The sequence below is a fragment of the Phalaenopsis equestris genome, unplaced genomic scaffold (assembly GCF_001263595.1).
Source record: "Phalaenopsis equestris unplaced genomic scaffold, ASM126359v1 Scaffold000252, whole genome shotgun sequence".
NCBI lineage: Eukaryota > Viridiplantae > Streptophyta > Magnoliopsida > Asparagales > Orchidaceae > Phalaenopsis > Phalaenopsis equestris.
The window spans coordinates 563,367-569,542 of record NW_018164694.1 but is presented as its reverse complement, the minus strand read 5'-3'; positions in this window follow the sequence as shown (position 1 = coordinate 569,542).

Here is a 6,176-nt window from a genome sequence, read left to right as displayed (position 1 = left end):
CTATGTTTCATATGCAGTTATTTAAGAATCGGGTGGCATGTATGTAAATGCAAAGAGAATCAAGCGAAATCTGCACATATATATATATATATATATATATATATATATATATATATTTCACCTCATGTGCGCTATATGTGTAAACACCAATGAAAATCAAGAAATCTGCATACAAAGCATCCAACCCTCATGTATTTTGCATATTAAGCACCCAAACATAAATCTTAACATACCTACCATCTTAACTGCGCATAGATGGCATATACCACCCTTAAAAGAGAAAGATAGTGGCAAGCTTCATGGGGCGTGAAAGATTTGAATGGCATAAAGTTGAGCTTGGATGTCAAGTATCTAGGAAAATAAAAGTTGGGTCGTCTGCACATACATGTCGCGAGAAAAATTGCTCAAAACAGTCCCACAAATCCTTCGTAACACATTTCTTCATTACCTTAAAATTCTGTACCCTAAAGTTCAAGCCTTAGCTTAAAGTGCTTTCTAATAATTATCTAGACTTTTTAATTATTAATCAGATGCAACAAAACTTCTCCAACGCCACAGGTACCCAATCCCTAGGCTGCCTCCTCCACTCGCATGCATTAAAAAAAAAAAAAAAAAAAGGTTACATACCAATTAATTGCCATGTATTTGCATAATAACGCCTAAACCTTTGTAAATGACATGAGAGATTGCTTATTAACACCTAAACCATTATATATGACATGAGTTATAAGTGGTATAAATATAAAAGCAAAATATATGCATTACACGTGAAAATACATATGAAGTTAGTGGTGTTGGAATGGAAAAGCTTTTAGGAAATGACAAAGGCTAAAAAACAACTTATGGAAGAAGCTTCACTCTTATTTAACACCTTAACTTGGCTTGATTCAAACTCAAAGACTCCACCCCTATTTATACTAGTGGCACCTCCTAAATTAATGGCTAAGATTGTGCCACCACAATTACAATCCAATGGTTACAAATAATTCCACACCTACCACACAATAATTCAACACCTACCACACCTACCACACCTACCACATATTCTAGAATAAGCTTATAGAAATTAAGCTTTATTTAAACAACTAAAACAAGTTTATATTTCAACAAGTGGATGTATGTAAATCTCCCTTAATTTATTAGAATCAGGCAAGCAACATTGTTATTTCAGAATTCAGAACTGATCGAATTACTTCTTGCATATGTAAAACCTAGTTTTAGGCACATATATTAAAGGAAATACTTGAAATCTTAGTCTCTTCCATCTGCAAGCTATTATAAATGGATACAACCCAAATGTATGCTCAAGAATGAAATCTTGTTTTCTTAATATTCCAATTACATGAAGTCTCTACAATCTCGAAAGAACAAATATGGTTTATAAGGAAAATATCAAATCAAAAGGAGTTTTACGCATATAACACAATAAAAACAATGTATTGAATAGCAAAGTCATATCTGCGTGATAGTAAAAGGCAAAATGAGAGAATTCCTTTGTAATATCAACAGTCGCCAACATACAGGTTGGTAAGAAATCTTTCTTCGACTTTGACTGCCTTTGTCTTATTAACAAAAAAAGGAACAGGTAACCCATAATAACAACGTTTGTTAAGAACTAAGTGCTTAGCCATTATAAATCTGTATGCAGTAGAGTATCAAGCAAAACAAGTGAGAAAATGGGCAACCAAGCAAGATATCGAGCAACCAGGCGAAGCAAGCTAACAACAGAAAAATCAGAATAAAGGGATAGATTACCTCCTCGATAAAACTAACCAAAGTTTTGAAACCGCAACTCCTCAAAATTTCCACTACCAACAACAACCTCATCTCTTCCCCGAAGTGGAGTTTATGTAGCCAGGAGGGAGGGAGGAAACCTACCATGGCTTACCGGTGGTGAACCAACCACAAGGAAGAATCGGGAAAACCGTGACAAGTGCGACAAAGGAAAGGCTTTAGCAGGGGACCGAAGACATTGGGTAGGGAGACTTAGCCATCCTAATGCCTCGGGAGACAAGTTCACGGTGTCAACTCTTACCCGAGTAGAAAAAAAGATGAAGAAGGCCTCCTCACTCAACAAGACGAGGCAGACGATGCTTCAGAAAGAAGCACTCTCGGGCAAAGGATGTCGAATGAGGTCTTCGAGTTAACTCCTTGTCACGCGAAGGGAAGGTTCGACAGGAAGGCGTGGCTCGGGCTCCGCCCGAGCGAGAGATGCATGATTAGGGCTCAGTGGTAGGACTTGGCTCACTAGCTCATAGTTGGGAAGGAGAGACGTGCTGAAGAGGGGCTTACACGTGAGGGGAGTGAGCCGAGGTTAGGGATTTAAGGTTTTCTCTCTTTTCTTATTATTTATTAAATTTCACTTAAATCTCGCCATTTCGAGCACAATTCGATCTCACACAAAACCATATCATAAGGATGTCCTCCTTAGCTAAAATTGATGTTTCGGACTGGCTAGTGCAGTCCGTTTCGTCATCCGGGATTGTCCGGAAAACTTTGTCGATAGTTGGGTCGAAAACACAATAAATTAAATTTCAGTCAAAATATTGGTTCATGCTTGATTGTTCCAGCAATTGATTCAAGCCTAATCAGTCGTGAAGCTTTTCACAGGTGCAAATGACGTGAATTTAGATATTTATGTGCGACGAGCAAGTGAATTGTGGTATTCACACATCGTGAGAGCATGCGGAAGTCACAATAGGTTTCCTAAGTCTACAGATCCAATCAGTGCACAACTTGAGTTTCGTTGCGTTGGTTTTAATCGACTCAATCAAATGTTGAAGATTTAGAATCATCCATATGAAACTGCAATGTGTCAAGAAGTGGCTTGAATTTCTAGTTGGTTCGTGTCCCAGACTAGTCCTCTAAGAAAGTCCAACATGAATTCCTAAGTCTAGAACCTAGGCTCTAAGAAGAAAAAGAGACCTCACAAAAAATGAGGTCAACATCTTCCATTGTGTATATGAGCTCTACCATAGAAACTCAAAGTGGTGTGAACCTGGACGTCCTCCGGTCTCTTGTAACTTGGTCATTTGACAAACTATGTTTAAGTGTGTCATGATCTTTCATTGTATCTCTTCGGAAAGGACAACCTCTTTAGAGTCATCTTTCACTCCATTTATCATTCCTTAAGTTGCTTCTGTTTTCAACCTGATTTCTCCCCTCTATGAATAATCTAATTTATATATTCTTTAGACGCAATGTGGTTGTTGACTAGCTCTAGAAGTTTCAATAGCTTTTTGGGTTTCCTTATACCCAGAAAGTATTGGAATTGTGAATTCTTTAATCTTGTAAAATCTACTCTGGCGACTTCTGGCTCTAAGTTCCAATTCTTAAGCATCTCCTTCTAGAATCTCATTATATATGAATGCAAACTCTCGTTCGATCCCTGCTTCAGGTACCACAAAGATTCAAAATCCTTTCATGGATTTTGGGCACTAGCAAATTGCCCCAAAAATAATTTTTTATATTCCTCGAAGGAATTAATAATTCCTAAGTGTATCCTTTTGAACCACTTGAGAGTAGAATTTTTCTTTGTGGTGTAGAAAAACTGACATTTTAGTATGTCTAAAATCTCAAGAAGGCAATGTTGTGAAAAAACGACGCAATAAAGCAAAAAATAGACCTAGAAAATTACATCAGAGAAGGCGACACAAGATTTACATGGTTCGGCAAATTGCCTACGTCCACAGAGCTACAGAAGATTTTATTAGCTTTGAGGATTACACCGTCGACCACGTCAACTTACAAGAAAGAATTCTCTCTCTCTCTCCTCACCTTCTCTCTCTCTCTCTAAACCGAGAGGCACGCCAAGAAGAAGAAAATCAACTTTAAATAAAAGCTTCCATGTGATTCCTTTATTTCAGTCTCACGACAAAGTATAATCCAAGGAGAGAAAGCTGTTTGGAGAGTAATACACCTCCCTGTAATCGTGAGCATCTTTTAAAGCTTCACAGTATCCAGCTTATTTTGGTAACCCTTAATTTCGTGATTCCAAGGAATCATGCTTTAATGACCCATATAAAGTCCATTAAGGCAAGCTATCAAATTCATTGCCTTTTTCTCTATAACAACAGGAGGGGTGGGAGATTAATTTGGTAAGGCTTAGTTAATTAATTAAGCTTTCCTTAATTCTTTCTGTCAATAGAAAGCAACTGCTTTAAATAAAAAATTGGGAATCATCAAGCAGGGAACAAAATACATAAGGAAATGAATTAAGAGCAGATAAATTAGAATCAATTTATCAAATGATTTCTATGAATCTGCCGTAATAGGAAGTGGACCAGGTCTCCACCTTCCTCAACAATTCTCCCACTTGGGGACTGGGACACTAACTGCACCATCCACTGGCTGCACTACCCTTTTCCTCAAAGATGATATCCTCCACCTCTGCAACTCAAAACCCCTGTCTTCAAGATAGAAGACCAACTGAAGTCGAACACAACTTCAGTTTCTCAAGTGTGACACCCTTGCTCAACATATCAGCAGGATTCTTGCTTCCACAAATTTTCTCAAGTAGTAACTGTCTGTCATCTACCAATGATCGAATAAAGTGATACCTGATTTGAATGTGCTTGGTCATGGGTTGAAATGCTGAATTTTTAGTTAGGAATATGGCGCTTTGGCTATCACTGTAGAGAGTGCCTTTCTGAATCTCCTTTCCCAATTCCACCAAGAAACTCTGCAGCCATATCATCTCCTTAGCAACCTCTGACACTGCAACATACTGAGCCTCTCTAGTGAACAAAGAAATTGTCTTCTGTAGATTAGAGCTCCAGGACACTGCAGTACCACCAAGAGTATAAACATAAATTGTAGTACTCTTCCTACTGTCAATGTCTCCAGCTAAATCTGCTTCAACATAACCATGTACCTCTAAGCTCTTTTCTGAGAAACACAAACAGGTTTCTGAAGAGCCTTTTAGATATCTCAAAATCCACTTCACAACTTCCCAATGTTCCTTCCCTGGATTACTCATGTATCTGCTCACAACTCCCACTGCATGGGCAATATCTGATCTGGTACAAACAATAGCATATATAAGTGAACTAATAGCTGAAGCGTAAGGAACCTTACTCATGTAATCTTGTTCCTCCTTTGACTTGGGTGATTGATTTTTGTTGAGTCTGAAGTGACTGCCCAAAGGTGTGCCAACTGGCTTGGCCTTGTTCATATTGAACCTGCTAAGCACCTTATTCACATATTCAGCCTGTGAAAGTCTCAAAGTGCTTTTGACTTGATCTCTAACAATCCTCATGCCAAGGATTTGTTTTACCGTTCTCAAATCCTTCATTGCAAAGTGCTCTGACATCTGCTTCTTCAGATTATTGATCTCATAAATGCTGGCCCCTGCAATAAGCATATCATCCATATACAACAATAGGATGATATAGGAATGGTCAAAGTACCTGACATAGCAACAGTGATCTGTCTGGCATCTGCTGTATCCGACATTTTGCATGAAATTATCAAACTTCTTGTACCATTGTCTAGGAGCTTGCTTCAGACCATACAAGCTCTTCTTCAATCTACAAACTGAATCTTCTTTTCCTTGTACCACGAACCCTTCAGGCTGATGCATATAGATGTCTTCTTCAAGGTCTCCATGAAGAAAAACTGTCTTCACATCTAATTGCTCCAGAAATAGATCTTCGGTAGCAACCATAGCCAGGACCATCCTGATGGTTGTGAGTTTTACCACAAGAGAAAAGATCTCAGAGTAATCAATGCCTTTCTTCTGTTGAAAGCCTTTTGCAACAAGTCTGGCCTTGTACCTTTTACTGTCATTAGGCTCAGTCTTTATCCGGTACACCCACTTGTTGTGCAATGTCTTCTTACTTGGGGGAAGTTTTGTTAGATCCCATGTCTGATTTCTCAGCATTTTGACTTGATCTCTAACAATCCTCATGCCAAGGATTTGTTTTACCGTTCTCAAATCCTTCATTGCAAAGTGCTCTGACATCTGCTTCTTCAGATTATTGATCTCATAAATGCTGGCCCCTGCAATAAGCATATCATCCATATACAACAATAGGATGATATAGGAATGGTCAAAGTACCTGACATAGCAACAGTGATCTGTCTGGCATCTGCTGTATCCGACATTTTGCATGAAATTATCAAACTTCTTGTACCATTGTCTAGGAGCTTGCTTCAGACCATACAAGCTCTTCTTC